This window comes from Anabrus simplex, chromosome 1, assembly GCF_040414725.1.
Source record: "Anabrus simplex isolate iqAnaSimp1 chromosome 1, ASM4041472v1, whole genome shotgun sequence".
Taxonomy (NCBI): domain Eukaryota; kingdom Metazoa; phylum Arthropoda; class Insecta; order Orthoptera; family Tettigoniidae; genus Anabrus; species Anabrus simplex.
In genome coordinates this window covers 769,516,666-769,538,091 of record NC_090265.1, presented here as the reverse complement: position 1 = coordinate 769,538,091, position 21,426 = coordinate 769,516,666, and positions in this window count along the sequence as shown.

Genomic DNA, 21,426 nt, shown 5'->3' with positions numbered 1-21,426 from the left:
TCAATAAGTTTATACCACTTTGGCCTAGTGGCCTTGTTCGTCAGAAATTTGTAATCTTTATGGGAGTATGGTAGAGTCCATTCTTCCTAAGTGTCCTGTAAATTGAATTCGTCATTATCGCATCGTATCTGTGATTTTGGAAAGACGACGATATATCGCTCTTCCCGGAGAAAAACCAGATACGTCGGTTTTGTAAATTTTTGCCATAACCTGGAATATAGATATTGATTTCCATAAGAAACCTGACATATTTGTCCCGAATGAGTAAGTTTATAATGCCAATGTAAATGGCCCGTTATTGGACATTACACATTTTCCAGCTAACTCATTCCTTGTTGCCAGCGTTTCGCCCTCGTGTGCTAAGTTGGGCTCATCAGTTGGTACGTAGCACACCCACCAAGACACATGGCTAGTGCAAATCGTGGGGGCCACTGCTTAGGCTACTTGGAGCCACCGGCAGTGCCAAAGCACCATGAGAGTGTCTTATTACCAATAATTGATGGATGCTTGGCCATCGGATGATATAGATGTTGATTCCCATAGGGAACCTGAAATATTTGTCCTGAATGAGTAAATTTATAATACCAATATAAATGGTCCGTTATTGGACATTGTAAATTTTCCAGCTAACTCATTCCCGGTTGCCAGCGTTTCCCCCCGTGTGCTTAAGTTGGGCTCATCAATGATACTTAGCACACCCACAAAGACGCATGGCTAGTGCATACTGTATACGGCTTAGAATATGAAGAACTTGTTCAGATTGTTTGGTTGCGCCCTTTTAGTAGCCTCTTACAAGATGTAGGAGTACTCCACCCACACGGGAGATAAAGAGTTCCGACAAATATGTACAGTGAAACCCCTCACTTTGGACAACCCTATAGCCTGGACACCCCTCTTGATTGAACATATATTGAGTGCACCATTTAATTCCCGATAAGTTTACATGTTAAAATCCCCTGTACATTTTACACACCTCAGCTCTGGACATTGGACAGCCATTAAATGACAGTTTGGTGAGGTTCAAAACTGAATTTTGTTTTGCTTTTATTTTTGTTTAGTGCAAATAAATTTAAGATTTTCATTGGAAATGCTACCTGTCCAAGAGTATTTACAAACAATAACGTTACGACAGAGAGTCTTCCTGTGATTTTGGTGATAAATATAACTTTGAAAACGAATTTACAGGGAGTGTGACGGTCCTCGACGAAGTTTGTTGGGTCCATGGTGCATGGATGGCCGAATCTATAGAAATGTGTTGACTGAGGAATTCAGCTGTCTCTCTGAAGTGCTTCGAAGTGAATTGTGATACGTTAATATTTTCAGTCCACGATGCCATTCCTGGAACAACTGATGGATTGTTACAAAAAGTGATTTCCTCAGAAGAAAGATTGAAGCAGAAGAAAGAGAAACTGTTTCAGTCCCCAAGGAGCCACCTAGTCATCGAAAAGCTGTGCAGTGTATTAATGAGTTGGAACGTTTTGCGTTTGTGTATAACCAACCTGACATGATTGAAACTTTATTTGGATAACGTAGAAAAAAATAAAAATGTATTTTGATTTATTTTTTCGCTAAGCAGCAAGGGTTATAACTGTACAGTACAATGTGCAAAATAAAACATAAGAAAGTACTGTAGTGCTTCTTTTAAAAAAATTTTAGAATGCATGAGATTCAGTGTACTGTACTCTGTATAAATTCAAAGAACCACTGTTTTTGTTTTGTCCATACAGTACACACTAGCTCCGAGTTTATCCTTTCCTGCACTGTTAGTGTACTTTTGAAATAATGTACACCCTCCCCATAGATCGGACACTCAATTATACTGAGGTGTATGGTGATATATGATATGTCATAGAGAGGGGCATACGATAAAATAGACGTATAATTGCAGGAATATTCGAAAGAAAGGACTGGAACCATATAACTACGTACAGGACCGTTTGGTATCAGAGGGGATCCGGGAATGTACAAACGATTGAAAGAATTTTTTCAACGAGTTTTAAATCTAATTAATAACGATCATGAGTGTTTTTAACATGACAAAATAATTTTTAGCAAAAACTAAGGACATTAAGAACGGTTTGAATTGTGATATATAAACTATTAAAAAATAACATCACCGGGAGGATAAATGCGATCAAACAATAGGTAATAAGAAGTAATGCTCCAAAGGCTAGCATATCTATAAATAAAATTTACACTTTAAACATTTAACAATAACAATGAGAGAATAACAAGGCCTAGGTACCTGAAAACACGAAAGATCAACAACCAGAGGAGTAAAGTTTCCTTCTTCAAATAATAGAAAAGAACTGACAATTTCAATACTCACAGTGAATAAATAACGGACAATCAGGGAATTTAGAGTAAGATCCGAACATGTTCAAAAGAGAAATATCATACACTGTTTACAAGAGTAGCCATGACACAACAGTCCAGGCAACTTGACCACACAAAATACAGATGTTCTAACAGTTCAAAAAAGAAGATCGGAGCACCGGCACGACAGGCAAAGCCTTTAGAGTTCTATAGTATGCATTTCGGTTGAAGGCACAAATCGAAGATTAAAGAAAAATAAGGGAGAGCAGAAAACTCTACCAGTCCATGGAATGGGGTCCCCAGGACCATATAACACTTTAGGAAAGTGACACTGTAGAATAAAATTATAAGAAAGAACTGAACTGGGACGAACCAGCTTACCTAGAAAGTTAAAAGGTCTCTCTAACTACTTGGGTCAATGCTGAATCTTCAGGTAGAATGAAGTAAAGATCTGTCATGTAGACGGAGTGGAAATAGGTTCCAGTCCCGAGCTGATCCATGCACAGTGACAAAGAATGAAGTGACGGCCGACGGTAGATTGTAACGTAAACAGACGTAATGGCAGGGGCGAGAGGGGAAAGAAACATTGGAAAGTTCAAGAACATATGACGCGTATAGTGTAAGTGTAGAGATCCGGGGAAGAAAGTAAGGTTAGAAATTGTGCCAGGGTGAATTGATGGCGGAAGGTAAGAGAACATTACATTACTGTACACATTTTAAATGAACCGTAGGTGTACAGCTTACAGGAGTTTCACTGTAGTTTCAAGATCTACGTCCAACACAATATTCCCATGTCATGTCATAAGATATCCCCACCTATCAAGATCTACGTCCAACAATATGGCAACTGATCCAGCACACAACATTCCCATGGCATGTCACGAGATAGCCCCACCTATCAAGATCTACGTCCAACAAAATGGTCGCTGATTTGTCACGAAATGACCGTAAATATTCGCAAGATACATATTATGAGAAAATTTCTGCTTCCTTTTGTGGCGTTCCATGTGTAAGGGGCTTTGCTATTACATAGAAGAAACGCGAGTCAAAGACAGTGGATTATTTATTTAGCTTATGGCTAGTACATAACTCTACATATAAACATTCAAAAATATAACAAACAATATAACACTTCAAAGAATCAACCAATCTCAAAAACAGTACACAAACTCAAATCTAAACTGTCCAACCATTGTACAACTCCGTCAGAAGCACACATAAACTCCTTCAGCTGACCGGAGTATGACCTCCTTGGACATTCAATGACAATATGACAGATGGTATGTTTCTTCTCACAACAGTCGCACTCAGGGAAGGAGCGCACACCCCACTTATGCAACAATGACTCACATCGTGCATGATTGGTACGGACTCTGTTGAGAAGAACGCAACTTGTTCTGGGGAAATTAAAACCAGGTGGTGGATGTTGAAGACTAAAGAGGGTCTGCCATTCATCTGGATCTGTGTTGGTTCACTCCAAATGCCATTCATCAGAACCGTTAAGGTTGCTATTGATGAGTTCCCTTGCAGTCTGAATGGGCAGAGATCTTGATTTCAGACGTCCAGTCCTAACAACCATGTCTTCATGAATGGGAAGACTTGGGTTCACTGTTATCTTCCTGAACTCGCATATTAGGTTGTTTCGTCTGCATATTCTTGGAGGTGTTATATGGCTCATGACTGGCAGCCAAAAAGGAAGAGTAGATCTGACTACGCCGCTGACAAGCGCATCGTCTGATACAGAACAACACCAATATTCTTAACATAAGGGCTATTCAGCCAAACAGAAGAACAATACTCGACTGTAGAGTATACCAGTCCTAATGCTGAAGACCTTAGAGTGGATGCTGATGTTCCCCATGTAGAACCTGCAAGTTTCTGAATGATATTGTTCCTGGTCTTCAGTTTAGCAGCGGTATTAATTAAATGTTTCCTGAAGAATAGTGTCCGATCAAGAGTTACTCCAGGGTACTTGGGGTTAGGATTGTGTGGTAGAGGAGAGTTGTCGAGAGAAATATTCTAAGTAATGTTTGCCTGCCTATTATTAATGTGAAAGTGACAGGTTTCTGTTTTACTGGTGCTAGGTATAAAACAACACTTATCAATGTACTCGCTCAAAATGTCACGGTCTCTGTTTAGAATTGCTTCTATCTCATTCACATTGGATTGCTGAGTAACTATTGCTAGGTCATCCGTATAAGCAAATTGGCGTGATGTAGTGCCAGGTATACCGGCAATGTACATATTAAACAACAATGGAGAGAGTGCAGATCCTCGAGGGAGACCATTGTTGAGCTTTTTAACTTTACTATGTTTGTTATCCATAACTTCCTGGATCATATTATCTGATAGAATGTTGTTTTTGAGTTGTGACAATCCTGTCCATCCAACAAGTTTAAAAAACTAATACACAACTCCTTCTCTCCAAACCGTATCATAAGCGGCTGCAAGGTCTATGAACACTGCACCACTCTTCAGTCGCTTTTCAAAACCTGCTTCAATGTGGGTTATTAACGCAAGAACTTGGTCTTCACAACTACGGTTAGGTCTAAAACCGGCTTGTTCTGCTGGGAGCGATCTTAAAATTAAAGGGCTTATTCTATTGTAGATGAGCTGTTCCAGAAGTTTGTAACAAACACACGTTAGAGTGATTGGACGGTAACATTCAGGACAATCAGGTTTACCTGGTTTTATAATAGCCGGTATCTTGGTTCGTTGGTCTCTGGAGGAAGTTTGCCTGGAATCAGATTATTTGAGAAAAGCCATGACAACCATTTCCTTGTGTTCTTCCCACAATGCTTGAGAAATTCAGCGTGAATGCCATCACAAATCGGTGCTTTGCGATTCATTGTTATCTTCAGAGCAGACAGGAGCTCTTCTTCTGTGAAAAGGGCAGAAATATTTGATGAACCAATATTATGTCTTTTCATGAAGGTTAGTTATTTTCTTATTAACCGATTGAGTTATTTCTTGGGTTTCACTTTAGACAATCCAGCAATCTGTTTAACAACTTGATCAGGTGATACAGCAGATTTGGGCTGTAGAATGTGAGGTGATCTCCCCATCTTCTTTAAGAGGCTCCAAACCTTCCTGCTGGAATGTTTGAAATCCATCGTCTCCGTAGTTTATGTCCACTTGTTCCGTCTGGCTTCATCCAAGTTGTTCATGAGTTCATCAGCACAATCCGTTTCTTCATTCTATTATCTTGAAAATCACTGTGGAGTTTTTCACATGTTTCATTCCATCCGGGTATATACTCGTTTCTGACTCCTCTAGGAATGTGTCTTTCTGTAGTGGCAAGTATTGCTTTAACAAATCTACAGTAGTTGTTGACAACAGGAGGAATCCATCTTATGCTGCTATCAAGATCAGCAGAGAAACTGTCCCAGTTAGATTTGACAAAATTCCACCGTGGAAGAGGATGAGAACTAATAATGGGGATCTGAATGCCTATTGACAAAGGAATAGGACGGTGCTGACTGTGTGGGAGGTTTGTATGCCCTCTACGAATAGCAGGTACACTGTATCCCTGGTGATCAGTGGACACAAAACATAAGTCAGGATTGGTTTCTGTGTTCCACCTTGCTGATTTAAAGGAGTCTTTTTCCCTTGGGTTGAAGATGAGCTGAATATTGGACAAGTCTGACCATTCAGTAAGTTTTCTCCACAAAGGTCATTTCATCTGTATTCCCATTAGGTGTGGTGGCTGTTAAAGTCACCCACGTAGACAGCACAATGTTCAAAGATTGGAAGAACATTATCAGGCCCTTGGATGCCTCGAGGTTTATAAGTATTCATAACTGTCAAGTTGTTAATCTGAGTCACAATGTTAAAAATGTTGTTCTTATGGCATCAGTGATGGAGTTGCAAACATAGGTCGCAGAACCGTACGATTGATGATAAGTAACTCCCAATAATCTGTAACCGTGGATCATTCCTCTTGAGTGCATTTGTGACTCATCAGAGATATGACTTTCTTGGAAACGGATTAAATCAATGTTATTTTCTAATGACAGTTTGGACAAATAGTGAGCCTTAGATTTACTCATATCTTCTATGTTAAATTGAAGGACTCTTAATACAGAACCCAGAGGTTTGGTTGATTGGCTCTAAAAATAGTTTTTGTGAGCTGTCATTTTTTAGTACTATTGGTCAGAAGATCTCGAGAGACAGTCTGACCGCCAAGTGCTGATATTCAGTTCACAAATGGAAATGGAATTCCAACTACCTTAGCGGGGGCACCACGGGCAGGAATCAGCTTCACCCCCAAGACAGCGGAAACTCGTTTCAAAACCCGGCGCAATTTGTACCTACTGTATGTAGGAGACGGTGTTCTGACACACGTAATAACGTGACGAAGAAGATGACAAGCACTGCTTGCCTGGTTATAACGGTATCGGTTTTCAGTCCGCGCTAAAGGATGGCATTCATTCGAGATAGACCCCGAATCCGAAAACATATTCCTGTTAAAAACGCTTTCTACGTTAAAATGATTTTCTCACCCATGCAGCCTAGTGGATAACTCGTGGCTGTAAAACGAAGCCAGCCAGTTGGCGGAGCGTGTCCTTCTCCACGTGCCGGTGTCACTAGGCAACAACTATAACAGTTGTCACAAGTCGTTAACAGGGCAATAAACAGGTATAATTGTCACATCTTTATAACTACGGGCACGGCATCCACCACCATGACTACGAAACTGCGCTTAGGAGGGATAAAACTCAAGATTTATGTTTTATAGAGTATGTAAAAAAAGAACATGTTCTTTAAATTACTTGTCAGTGACAAACAAGAAAGGTTATAAAGAACGTGAAACATTACATAACTAATATCACATCACAATAAAATGCAACATTCTCACATCACAATCATATTGTCTAACTATAAGAACAGCTAACATATTTTCAATATAATACTTAATTTTATCAAACATCAAAACATCTGCATATTTCACACTCGAGTGTTTTAAATTTAATTTTATGTATTAAAAATATAAAGAAGTGCAGAGTTAAAAGGAAAAAGCAAACATAGCTTCTGCTGTACTGTCGATGTATCGTTGAACACTGTTGCACAGCATTATTGCCCTACTGGCGAGTTTTGATTAATCTGATCCACCCGTTGAAATAAATAAGATATTTCTAAATGACCGTTTTTTCTGTGGGTTGTAAAAAGACATTGACTGCAACACATTCGAAACATCGACGTTACAATTTAAAATAATGGTTCATGGTGTAGTCTCGTCCTAGTTAGTTAGCTGTTTGGCCTAGTACAGTGGTGCTACGCGTACCACTAGCGGTTCGTCTCAAGGGCTACGCAAATTTATCGTAGCTTCTGATTGTTTTCAGTGAGCAGTTTAGTCTGCTCATGTTCAATAAAATCCTGTTTTCACTGAGTGTTTTTGTCTGCCACTACACAGAGTCCCATTTCTAAACTATTCGTCCTAAAATGTTTTTCAATTTGTACCTCCCATTGACTAGGTAGGTGCTATGAAAAAATTATACTTTCATTTTTTTGTTTCGAAATCCACTCTTTTTTTGTCTGAAAATGCCAAGAACAGTATTACGGCCGTAGCGGACCGCTCAGTTTTGGACTTCTTCTGTAAACCTTACTCCGAATAAGTAACGAGATCTCCCTTGCTCACCGACGATGTGTACACATTATTATTATTATTATTATTATTATTATTATTATTATTATTATTATTATTATTATTATTATTATTATTATTATTATTATTATTATTATTATTATTATTATTATTATTATTGTTGTTGTTACGGAGATATCCGTGGAGCAGAAAGAGGTGAAACAAGGTCTAATGGGGTGAATGGGTCTATCTACAATAACAAAATTAATTTAAAATTTGAACTGAAGGTTGTATTTCTTCAAAAACAACAAACTTAACCATTTTCACTTGGTAAGAATAACAATGATATCTCAGGTACAACGCCAAACAAGGGTGGAACACCCCAGAATAGGGAGTTTAACAATTTTGGGCTTCAATCCCTCCATTTACAAGTTCTGAAATACAAGCTCAAATTTACAAAATTTACAATTCCAAATGAAGAATAATTTAGTCAACGGACGAAATCCCCCAATCCAAAATCACTTGCTCCAAGAATTACAATCTCTAGACATCCTGAGGCACCCCTCACTATTACCAAAACTTATGAAAGAGCTCACATGCTCTCAATTTCTTACAGCCTACTCAAGGCAACATTACATCCAAATCTTACACTCTCTGGCCTCACAAGGCACGATTTACAAATGGAAATAGTTTTACACAGGGGTATCTAGTACCCAACCTACTGTGCCTTTGCGGGTAAAGAACAGGTTAAATAAATGGCCCGCACACAAACTGAATGGAGACCTACACTTGCGCTCCTAGATAATGAAATATTAAAACCCTAACAGGGCTCTGGGCCCGACGAAACAGGGAGCTAGTCCCAAGCTACTGAGGTGACTCGCATGGGAATGAATTTAATACATTACAGTAAGAAAACAGTTACGAAATCGTAGTCACCTCGAACCAAGATGAAGAGGAGCTCGAGAGGGTAACTCACTCTCTATCCCCGATTTACAGTTAAAGACTTTATGAAGTTTTACATAAGCCGAAAGAAAATTTACATTTTAGAAAAGTTTTGTTACATAGTTAAGAATTCGGACCTTCGCCTCGGGTAAGTCTCCCGAGGTAGCTACAGAAAAGAGAATTTAGGTGGCCATTACCTGGCTGATGTACTGCCTGCCGAAGAATGAGGCGTCCCACCTCCTGCCTTAACACACACACTCAGAAAGACGACAATCAAGAGACAAGAAAATTTGAAAAGCCGTAACTTATATACCCCCAGGGAAAGTTCGAGAGGATTCTGAGCTAATCCGCACACACCTACTCATTTTTATGGCTGAACCCTAAAGTTACAGTCAAAACCGAACAAGAAGCCTGTGTTAGGCTAAACATTAATTACAAAAAAATTTCATTGGCCAGATTCAAAACAGCCGGAATGAGACAGAAGTGTTGCAAACCTAGAATTACATAAAAAGTAAATGAAAGAGAAAAACCTATAAACACAAAATTTCTCTCAATAACAAAAGAAAAGAAAACAGGAAAAAAGGAAGAAAGAAATTTTAAAGTTTTTAACAAATGTCGATATTTTCTATATCCACCCATTCAAGACCGCACCTTCTTTCAACAAAAACACGGTAACAGTATATATTCAAAAAACTACCCGGGCAATGCCGGGTACTACAGCTAGTCAGTTAATAAAAATCTATACAGGTCGTACTCATACATTCATGAAATCTAAAGGTTGTAATCATTGACTTCGTAGTTTGAAAAGAAAGAATAACAACATGAAATGCTACGATACCAGCATATTTCTTCTTCTCCCAGAAAAGAGCTCATGTAACTTACAGATTCATAAGTATGTTTTACATTGTCGTCAAGTTCGTGTACGTTATCTTAGTCAGTCAATAATGCCGTTTGCCTCAGACGAACAGTCATTGTCGCTTCACATAAAGATTGCGCCAGTTCAGAGCGCGATTCATTAACCGTGGCCCACAACACACACACGTTAGCTGTACTGAATGATTCTTAAAACGTGTGTTAATTCATTCAATGTGCAATGTTGCCATAATTGTGGTAACTTCATCGATATATACTGTACCGCAAGTCCTTCTCGGGGGATTTAAGATTACCATTCATCGCAACTTTGATCTCGCTGCATTACATTTGCTGCATCTTGACTCATTTCCACTTACTATACACTGAGTGGCCAAAAGTCATCGAAAGACACTGCTGTAGTTGCAGTAGTAGTTTTATTGAACACATGGTTCAAATTTGGAATTTGGAATAGCCTAAGCCAATTACAGGATGCAAAAGACAGTACATTAGAATCTAGTAAACGACATAAAATAAAAAAACCAGCAAAATTAAATAAAATGAAACTAAAAGAAAATAAAAGGCACTCATTCCCCGTATGCACTGCCATATGGCCCATGATCAACCCTTATTAGTGAAACATACGCCTTGGCATGCAATGGGCATAATCGGACAAATATACGTAATAAATGAAAATAATAATAATAATAATAATAATAATAATAATAATAATCAAACGAAAAGAAGCACGATTCTCCTTGGACATGTCCTGAGGTCCACAGGATACTCCGAAAACGTGAACCAGAGGCGAGGATCACCACAGTAGTCATCCAAAGTCCCTGCTTGCCACGAGCAATGTCCTCCTGAATATTCATATTGCCTTTTCGGAATATGCAGTTTAAATAAAATAGAATTAAAAGACCTAATGAAATTGAAATAAAATAAAGGCATTGTGAATGACAACGACTCTCTTGTCCCTCCTGTATAATCACGCAAACCTTTGCACATTTCATTCCTCATACCATTACTTGACCCACTCTGGCTAGATGAGTCAAGACTTACACGTCATTCTGCTCACGTTGCATCTTTATCTTTGGACTACTTCTCTGTTCCTACTCATTATATTTAACCATGCTTAATCTAATTTAAATACCAAGCCATTCACCACATCAAATTTTGCCATCACGTTCACCCAACCTAAATTTACCCACCCTGCCTATTTAGTGAACAGACAAATAGCATCAACTCACCATTACTTCCAAATCAAAATTACCCTCCAATCACATACCACCAACTTTATCTCTTCTATATCATACTTTCCAATCTCATACCTCTCACACACCTCTTATTCATAATCACTCTTCTCTCTGCCATAACGTATTCCACCACTTCTCCATCTCCCCACTTAAATTCTGCCATTATGTATATCATACACCTCAAAACCACTTCCCTATACAAACACATACCTCCATATATCATCAACTCGATCACTTACTCGTACATTTCAATTACAACAACAGCAATAAATAAACACTTAACCACGCTTAATCTAATTTAAAAACCAAGCCATTCTCCACATTAAATTTTGCCATCACGTCCACCAAACCAAAATTTACCAACCCTGCCTATTTACCGAACACACAAATAGAATCAATCCACCATTACTTCCAAATCAAAATTACCATCGACATGCCAAAATTAACCTCTCATACCTCCATATACCATCAACCCTATCTCTTACTCATACATTTCAATTACAACATCAGCAATAAATAAACATACTTCATTACCTACCAAAACTCCATCCAACTCCACTATCATTCACTTACACCTAACACTAAAAATCAATTCCAAATTGCCTTACTATATAGCAATTACCATTTCCTCCATTAACTCACTATACCTACTATACTAACACATACCCCATCACGATCGAATTCACTCAACAAATCCCTCTTCCAATTTACCTTACTTACAGACAGTCCAATACACTCCAGATATTACCATTAACTTCACTATACAAACACATACCTCCTCATACCATCAACTCCATCCCTTACTCATACATTTCAATTAAAACATCAGCAATAAATAAGCACACTTCATTACCTACCAAAAACTACCACCATCACCGTCAAATTCACTATACAGACACCTACCTCCAACTCCGCCTCATAAACACACGTCTTCGACAACCATGTCCTTAGTTATTTACTTACTACTGTAACTTTATTATAGTTTTTGCTTCTTGTTACAATACTCTCGTCATTCTTTTTAACTCCCCACAGCTCTCTTAAGCTTCTGCTCCTCCCTCTGCTCATACCCTGTTCGAGTCTCTCCCAGGTTTCCTCTGACTCTACCTTTTTACCCCGCGCTTCCCTTGCTTCACTGCTTTTACTTCTCCGCCTTCCCTCTTCACTGTTTATGATCACACTTTCACTATGCTCCTCTCACTGCCTTCTTCATTCCGCTCCTCTTCTCTGCCTGTGTTCCTAGCTGGATCCCTAGACATTCCTATCCTCACTCCATTGTCCACAGCACTTTCCTTTTCACTGCTTATAATCATACTTTCACTGTGTACCTCTCCCTGCCTTTCTTCATCAACTTCCTGATTCCCTTGGTATTTTCACCTTGCCCGTCTTCCCTCTCGTTGCCTTCTATAGCTTATCCTTCTTCCACTATTTCTCCATACTCATTACCGTGTCTTCCTCCTGTTTCATCTTTCCTTCTAGCTTCAGTAATTTAGTTACAGTCAAGATTCTTCTCCGGCTGCCATTAGTCGCTATTAGTTCCTGCCCCCTGATAAAGGCTCACAGTCCTTGATGTCTAGCTCGTACCATATGTTTCTTAAGAATTTTAGCGTTCCTGATCCCTTCACTTCTCATGTCTCGCTTGATCCATATTTTTCCCTCTGTATATTACCCGCATTTCCAGTCACTATATCGGCCATCAACGTGGATAACAGTTGCACTTGAATAGGTCTATTTCCTTTTCCTTTCCCTATTCTCTCCACATCGTCTACTTCACTAAAATTAATTTTCATTTACCCCCTGAATTAAATCCACAAGTTGGTAAATTATAAGCACTTTGTCCTCCCTCTTCTTCTCCGGCACACCATATATAAATAAGCATTTCTTTCTACGGTTTTGACTACTGGTTTCTACTTCTGTTAAAAGCTTCAGCACCTTCTCTTCTAATCGACCTATTTTCTCCCTTAATGTTGCCACTTCTTCAGCGTTGTTTATCACTTTGGATGTTGTATCCTCGGCCTTTTCCCCGAACCATTTCTTCATTTTGTCGAACTTACTCGTTTGCTCTTGTATCATACCTTTTATATGCTCAAAGGGACACACTTTTTCAACCACCTCTTTTACTACCCTTCTGATTACTTCTACGTCTTCCCAACTCATACTTCCACTGTAGGTCGGCCCGAGGTTCAATTCCACACCCCCTATCCATAGCATTACTATAATCACCACCGCTGTCAGCATCATCTCTTCCTTCATTCCTAATTCCATTCTATACCCTCCTATTTTCACGTCTTCTTTCTTCTCTGCCATCTTCCTATAATGGCTCTGTATTTCTCCACACCGATCATCTTCTATAAAATCTTCACTTCTTACATGCACTCCACTCCGGCGATCCCCTTACTCTCTACCGGGACCCTCTATTCAACACGTCCGCGCTTGTCAGTGCCTGAATGTGATGTTAATAACAAGTTGCTCCTCCGCGAACCCTCAAACCAGCTGAAATACGACGAACCATCGACTCTACAAGGCATTGGAATCGTTCTGGAGAGATCTTGACCCACGTATCTTGCACAGCTACCCACAATTGGTCTTGTGTAGTTGGTGTGGGGTTCATGTAGCGTACGCCAGCATCGACAACATCCCATAAATGCTCGATTGGATTAAGATCGGGGTATCTGGAGGGCCAATCCATGGTCATAACTTCACTGGAGTACTCCTCCAACCATCTGCGTGCCACCACAGAGCGATGGCATGGCGTATTGTCCTGTTGAGACATGCCATCTCCATCAGGCAGAAAGAATGTCTACATATCGTGCACCTATCAGCGCTCCCTGCAGCAGGAAAATTGGGCCTACTTGCGACTATGAGAAAGCCGCACAGCAGAACTGAGCCACCTCTCGCCTGGAAATAATTTTGTTGACACGCAGGATCCACAGCTTCGTGGGCCATACGCCACATTCTCATGCGCCCATCAGCTCGATACAACTGGAACCGAAATTCATTGGATCATACCACACGCCGCCACTGTTTCATGGCCCATTGCCGATGTTCGAGGCCTATTCACGTTGTTGAGCTCTGTGTCGAGGTGTGAGCAAAGGGACACGAGTTGGTCGTCGGCTGGTGAAGCCTATGCGGTGCAGTTGCCTCAGTTGCCTCCTTACAGACCGGGTAGGAATGGGCTCCCGACTCTCTGGGCAGTGATCGGACTCACAGCAGTCCGTCGAACGCCCAGTACGGTTCTGCGGAGTTGACGTGATGTCCGTTCATTAATCACTTCCCGTGCGGTGGTTTACGCAGGTGGTAACATTCTCTCTGCGATACTGAACATCCACTCTCGACACTGTTGACCCTGTAAGCCCGAATTCGCATGTAACCTCCGCAATGCGCCATGCGCCAATGATCATTCTACGTTCATAGTCGGTTAACTGACGACGTGTTACCAACTTCTCGACACTGGTGCCTGTGACAGACTGCTCAGCTACGCCGCAGCTATCCGCAACGCTCAAGGATCATAGATGGCACATTTTCTAATGGGAGACCCTTTCCCGTGACTTTTGGCCACTCAGTGTACAACCATTCTGGGATAATAAACGGGTTAATACAAATTTGGTCTATTGCGCATCAGAAGACAAGAGTACACTTCATAGTACGTCTCCCCAGAAATACGTCTGGGCTTACTGCGAGGTAAGAATTGCACGGTAACATAATTCCAAAGCAGAGAGAACTGATGACCTTCAATATCGCTCCCAGTGCGGTAGAGGACAAGGGAATCTTCGTCGTGTAGAATAGGATTTTCCAGCAGATGTTATTATTATAAGATATTACACGCTGACATGAGAGTGAAGTCCAAGACTCCTCCTAACACAATTGTACTGTTGTCCAGGCATTTCATTATGAGATCCTTAGACCGCGATAACACATTTCTGTGAAATGGAATAGTATAAGTATTTATTTCTAGGTGGATTCTGGTTCATCCTGAGAGAAGTCTGAACTAACATTTCGTATTCCGTAGTCTTGGTGAAGGAGTGTCTGTCTGTTAGATCATCAGCCCAGAGGCTGGTTGGATCCTCAAACAACACCACCAAAGGCTATGCAGTTATTGGAAAACCACAAAAACCAATGGCAGTACCAAAATGAGGCGTACTAGGCAAGACGAGGAGTGAGGTAGTTTGCCATTGCTTTCCTCACTGGGCCAGTGCTATTGTAGCACAGCTAACCCTATGAGCAACACCTGTCATGACACTCAGACACACTGGTTGTGCTCTGAATGCCATTAATCAGCACCACCCATACCCCAACAGCTTCTATATTGTCACAGCCATGGATGAGACTGGGACTTCAGTGGAAACTACACTTTTCTCTAGCCTGTGCCAAGAGATGGATGCAAAAGTACTGTATCCATCAAGAAATGACAGCAGGCAGGGTGAAGGAGTACAAAGTGAAAATAAATAAGTCCAAAACAAAAGTAATGGAGTGCAGTCGAATAAAGTCAGGTGATGCCAAAATGAAGTGAAGTCTTAAAGGAAGTGGGTAAATACTGTTACTTGGGTAATAGATTAACTAACGACGGCAAAAGTAAAGAGGACATAAAATGCAGACTAGCACAAGCAAGGAATGTTTTTATTAAGAAAATAAATTTGCTCACTTGGAAGATTGATGTAAAAATTAGAAAGTTGTTCTTGAAGACTTTCATGTCGAGCGTGTCATTGTATGGAAGTGAAACGTGGACGATAAGTAGCACAGAAAGAAAGAGAATAGAAGCTTGTGAAATGTAGTGTTACAGAGTGATGATGAAGGTGAGATGGATACATGAAAGTACGAATGAAGAGATGCTGAATCGAATTCGTGAGAGGAGATTGGTTAGGCTAAATTTGATGAGAAGGAGAGACAGAATGATAGGACATATCTTAAGACACCCAGGTCTTGTTCAGTTGGTTTTGGATGGAGGCGTAGGTGGTAAGAACGCGAGGGGTAGACCATGGTACGACAATGACAAATATATTAGAGCAGATGTAAGATGTAGTAGGAATGTACAGTATAAATGAAAAGATTAGCACAGGATAGTGTGGCCTGGAGAGCTGCGTCTGGACTGATGACTATGTGTATCACATTTCTCTACCAGAACATAATATAATCTGTCGTACCGGTCACATCGCCTTGCAGTCAATAACTGTGGTATGCAGCGTTTCAAATGTATATTATACTTCATTTTCTATTATGAATATGTTAGGCTGTTAGCATTTCCAAGACTTAAAACTAGGTAAGGAACCTGCGGACTGGAAGTCAGGTAGGAAACACGAAACTGGAACAGGCAGATCACTTCAAGTATTTAGGATGACTATTCTCTCAGGTTGGTGACTGACTGAAGGTGTTAACAGTGAGCTCGCATCTACGATCAACGGTTTTCTGCAAGAAAGAAATCAGTTCTGGGACGAACATCTCCTTTCATTGGTCTATCTCTCACTCTGCGGTGGTGCAAGCTGGGAGGACTCGGGCTATGTTATACACAAGACATGAAGCTGCGAGAATAACTGCTGGTACAAACAGGTGGAAACAATGGTAGCAGATTACGCGGTATGAGAAGATAAGGGATAAATTAGGAACTCGATGGATAGAGCTTTGCATATAAACTGGCTTTGATGGCCGTGCGATGTGAGGCGAATGGAGGAGAATAGTTTACATAGGGGGATATGGATTCTGTATTTGAGAGTAAGAGAAACAGAGGGAGACATAGACGACATGGGTAGGACTCAATTTTAATTATATATTGATAAAGAGAACAACAAAATAAGGTCATATCGCTTGTGGCAAAAATAGAATTGCGAATGCGGTTAGTTAATCCACAGCCACTTGCAGAGTGAACGCTAAAGGACATAAGAGTCTATAATGAAAATGCATATATGTACATATTCCGAGCGGTTAGGGTCGCTCAGCTATGAGCTTGCATTCGGGAGATAGTGGGTTGGAACCCCAATGTCGGCCCTGGAGATGGTTTTACTTGGTTTCCTATTTTAAACCAAGCAATGATGGGGCTACGGTCGCTTCCTTTACACTCCTAGCCCTTTCCTATCCCGTCGACTCCATACGATCTATGTGTCAGTGGGGTGTAAACCAAATTGTAAATAAAAACCAGGAATGTACGTATTTAAACTTGTACCAATCTTTTCAAACACTGAATATCATTAAGAAATACTTGAAATGTGCAGAAATATGCTACGTACCCTTATAATGTTATAGGAGGAGCAAAGAACTCACCTATATGGAGATAATTATTCTAGTTTTATTGACGGAATCGTTATTCATGAGGGACAAAACAATATGACCAAGCACAGTAACAGGCAGAGAGCGAGCAGTGAATATCTCTGAGTAATTATGAAGTTAAACACAGTTCCGCGCTCGGCGAAATGCCAAGCAAGAACGATTAATTTCTTGTCAAAACAGGGAATCCAACGCGGGGAGTTCACCAGTGGTAGCCTGCTGTTCTTAGCGATTAAGGCAATTGTTTTGTGACGATATTCTCAACGAAGGAGATGGTAGAAACGAATTAAATTACTATTTGGTGAGCAACTAAGGGCACTAAATAAGAAAATTATCAATCACATGGGCAAGGTTTAACAGTCTTCAACTGACTATCATAAATCAAAACATCGCGCAGTTTTATATGGCTGTTAAATTCGTAATCATATCTATTACCGTGGTTGGAGGATCAGCAAAGGTGAAAGAAGGTGCTGGGGTGAATGGGTCTAACTACTTTGTCAAGAAAGAATTTAAACAGAAATGGAAGGTTATATTCTTTGAACAGCAACAAGTTAACAAATCCTCACTTCGTGAGATAACAATTACATGGCAAATTAAAAACAAGATTCACAGAAAAAAATTCAGATTTTAAATCTTTAGCACCTTCGGCTTCAAGCCCTTAGTTTTACAATTTTTGAGTGGTAGCTCAAAACCCAAATTTTGTTTCAAGAGCAGAAATACCCTAATACGCGGAGCCCTTGCTCCTCATTACAATATCAGGCCTCCCAGAGGCACATTTACAATACATAAAAGAGTTAACCCGCTCTCAATTTTTGGAGCCTATTAAAGGCCATACCAGGCTTTACCATTAATTGCCCTCAAGGCACAACTTACAAGATGAAACGGGGGTATCTTGTACCCAACCTACTGGGCCTTAGCAGAAAAAGAACAGGTTAAGTAAATGGCCCGACATACAAAAGGAATGGAGGCGTGAATTTGCACTCCTACATGAAACTTCTTAAAACCTAAAAGGCACTAGGCCAATGAAACAGGGGCTATTCCCAAACTATGGAGGTGACCCGTATAAGAAATAAATCGGAACATTACGGAAAAAAAGGAATTCAGTTACCAAAACGTAGTCACCTCAAACCGAAAATGAAGGGGAGCTCGAGAGGGTATATCACTCTCTGTCCCCGAATTACAGTCACAAATTTACTTAAGTTTTTACATAAGCTGGTAGAAATTTACATATTTATAGAGATGGATTACATGGTGAAGGTTTCGGACCTTTCCCACGGGTTGAACTGCTGAGCTAGCAACAAATAAAGATGTTAAATGGCCATTACCTTATTGAAGACCTGCTCCCAGAAGAAAGAGGCGCTTCCCGCATCCTGCGTCACGTGTCCACTCTTAGTTAGATGTGGATGAAGTGGCCGAGAGACAAGAAAATCAGCAGTATATAAACCCTCGGGGAATGTTCGAGACTTTTCATGAATAATCAAGCCACACCCTCTTACTTTATTGGTCAGTCTTGAAAGTACACTCAAAATCGAAGAAGAAAGACACGATTGGTCAAAAGTTAATTACAGAAATTCTGGATTGGCTAAGTTCAAAACCGGCGGAAAGAAAAGATTAATATTGCCAACCCACAAATGAAAGAACGAAATTTAGTAAAAAAAACTTATGAGCACAAAATTTCTTCAAGAAAGCTCCTTCACTTCGCACTAGGGTGCAGGTTCATAATTTTTAGGCAGTGACATCTGTGAGAGAATGTCCAAACTTCTTGATAAATAGTAAACAAAAACACGTCGAAATTCACACAGTGACATCTTCAGAGGAAAGGTTTAAGTAGGTCCAGTTTTAAGTTCACTGTTTCTCCTGTAGAGGAGTACTTTAAGGCGGAAAATTCAAATGTGCGGCGTAGACGTGTACCGCCCGGTACAATATCCACAGGGCTCTCAGATTTATGTGGCTGTTGATATTGTAATTATAGTGGCAGGATCTCCAGTTTTACGTGACCGTTCATATTGTGATATAGTCACAGGATTTCCAGTTTTACGTGACCGTTCATATTGTGATATAGTCACAGGATCTCCAGTTTTATGTGACCGTTCATATCGTGATATAGTCACAGGATCTCCAGTTTTATGTGACCGTTCATATTGCGATATAGTCACAGGATCTCCAGTTTTACGTGACCGTTCATATTGTGATATAGTCACAGGATCTCCAGTTTTATGTGACTGTTGAATTCGTAATCTTAGTGGCAGGATCGCCAATTTTATGTGACTGTTCACATTGTGATATCGTGATACGGCTGTTAATACCTTAGTCATAGGCACAGAACCTTCAGTTCTATGACTTTTCATATCGTGATGATAGCCACAGGACCTTCACTTTTATATGCCTGTTGATATCCTGATGATAGCCACAGGACCTAAAGATTCATATGACTCTTGATATCGTGATGATAGCCACAGGACCTCTAGTTTTATATGACTGTTGATATCGCCATGATAACCACAAGACCTCCAGTTTCACGTTACAAGATATCATATGATAACTAAACAAGTGTTGCTTGTGGGAATTGTTTTCTTGCAAAGTATAAGTTGATTTTCAATTGTAATTGTGTTCTATAGTAATTGTTAATGTAAATATGGGGAGAATAACTGCAATGGGTAGGACACGTAGCTCGACAAGACTACAACAGGTGGACCTCTAGGATTGTTCACTGGAGACCATGGGGACACAAGAGAGGCATTGGAAGGCCCCTGAAGAGATGGCTCGACGACATAAAGCTGTTGGCTGGAACACGCTGGTTCCAAGTGGCTCAAGACCGAAGACGATGGAAGCACATGGAAGAGGCCTATATCCAGCAGTGGATTGAAATAGGCTAGAAAAGAAGAAGAAGAAGTGTTTAAGCGAATGAAGATAAATCGTTTTGAGTATGTAAATACATTGAATAGAATTGTCTCACTAATTTTCAGACACAGAAAAATATCAGTTATGGTATTTGACTATAAATTAACAACAAGGAAACTTGTAGTATTAGTTCCAGACTAGTATATATCGAGATACTTACTGCGGCATTTCATAAGACTTGTGCCAATTCTGGTTCACTATCTATGACTTTCGATAACTATGAAAATAAAGGTTTGGCATTGTCGGTACTCTTTTTTTTTTATTGCTAATCACACCGACACAGATAGGTCTTACGGCGACAGGAAAAGGCTAGGAGTGGGAAGGAAGCGGCCGTGGCCTTAATTAAGGTACAGCCCCAGCATTTTCCTGGTGTGAAAATGGGAAACCACGGAAAACCATGTTCAGGGCTGCCTACAGTGGGGTTCGAACCTACTATCTCCCGAATACTGTACACTGACCGCACTTAAGCGACTGCAGCTATCGAGCTCGGTGTCGGCACTCTACATATAGTTTAAACTTTAAACCAAATTTCTCATAACTTACATCTATTCACATTAAGCGTGCAGTTTCTTAAAATCTACTGCATGCAGAGAAATGAAATTTGGTGCTTTTATTGGGAATGATAACGTGCGCAATTCTGTGCTACTTTAAATTAAATACTTAGTATAGAAAATAGAATATGGACAAAGACATATAAAACAGATTTTTTTAAATGAAATGCATATTTCTACAAATTAAGTAATTTAAAACATATCAAATTTCTGCTCCACAGGATTTTTAAATGAGGCTGTCTAAACATGAGACGAAAATAATTGAAAAATACCCCAGTCATTCTAAAGAAAATGCACCATATCATTGCGTAGATGTGAAATATTTTTGTACTGATTATTTTTTCAAAATTATGTCATAAAAACATGCCATAATATCAGATGTAGTACTGAAAATAGGCGTACAACACATCATCATCATCATCATCATCATCATCCTCATCATCTGTTTACCCTCCAGGTTCGGTTTTTCCCTCGGACTCAGCGAGGGATCCCGCCTCTACCGCCACAAGGGCAGTGTCCTGGAGCTTCAGACTCTTGGTCGGGGGATACAACTGGGGAGTATGACCAGTACCTCGCCCAGGCGGCCTCACCTGCTATGGTGAACAGGGGCCTTGTAGGAGGATGGGAAGATTGGAAGGGATAGGCAAGGATGAGGGAAGGAAGCGGCCGTGGCCTTAAGTTAGGTACCATCCCGGCATTCGCCTGGAGGTGAAGTGGGAAACCACGGAAAACCACTTCGAGGATGGCTGAGGTGGGAATCGAACCCACCTCTACT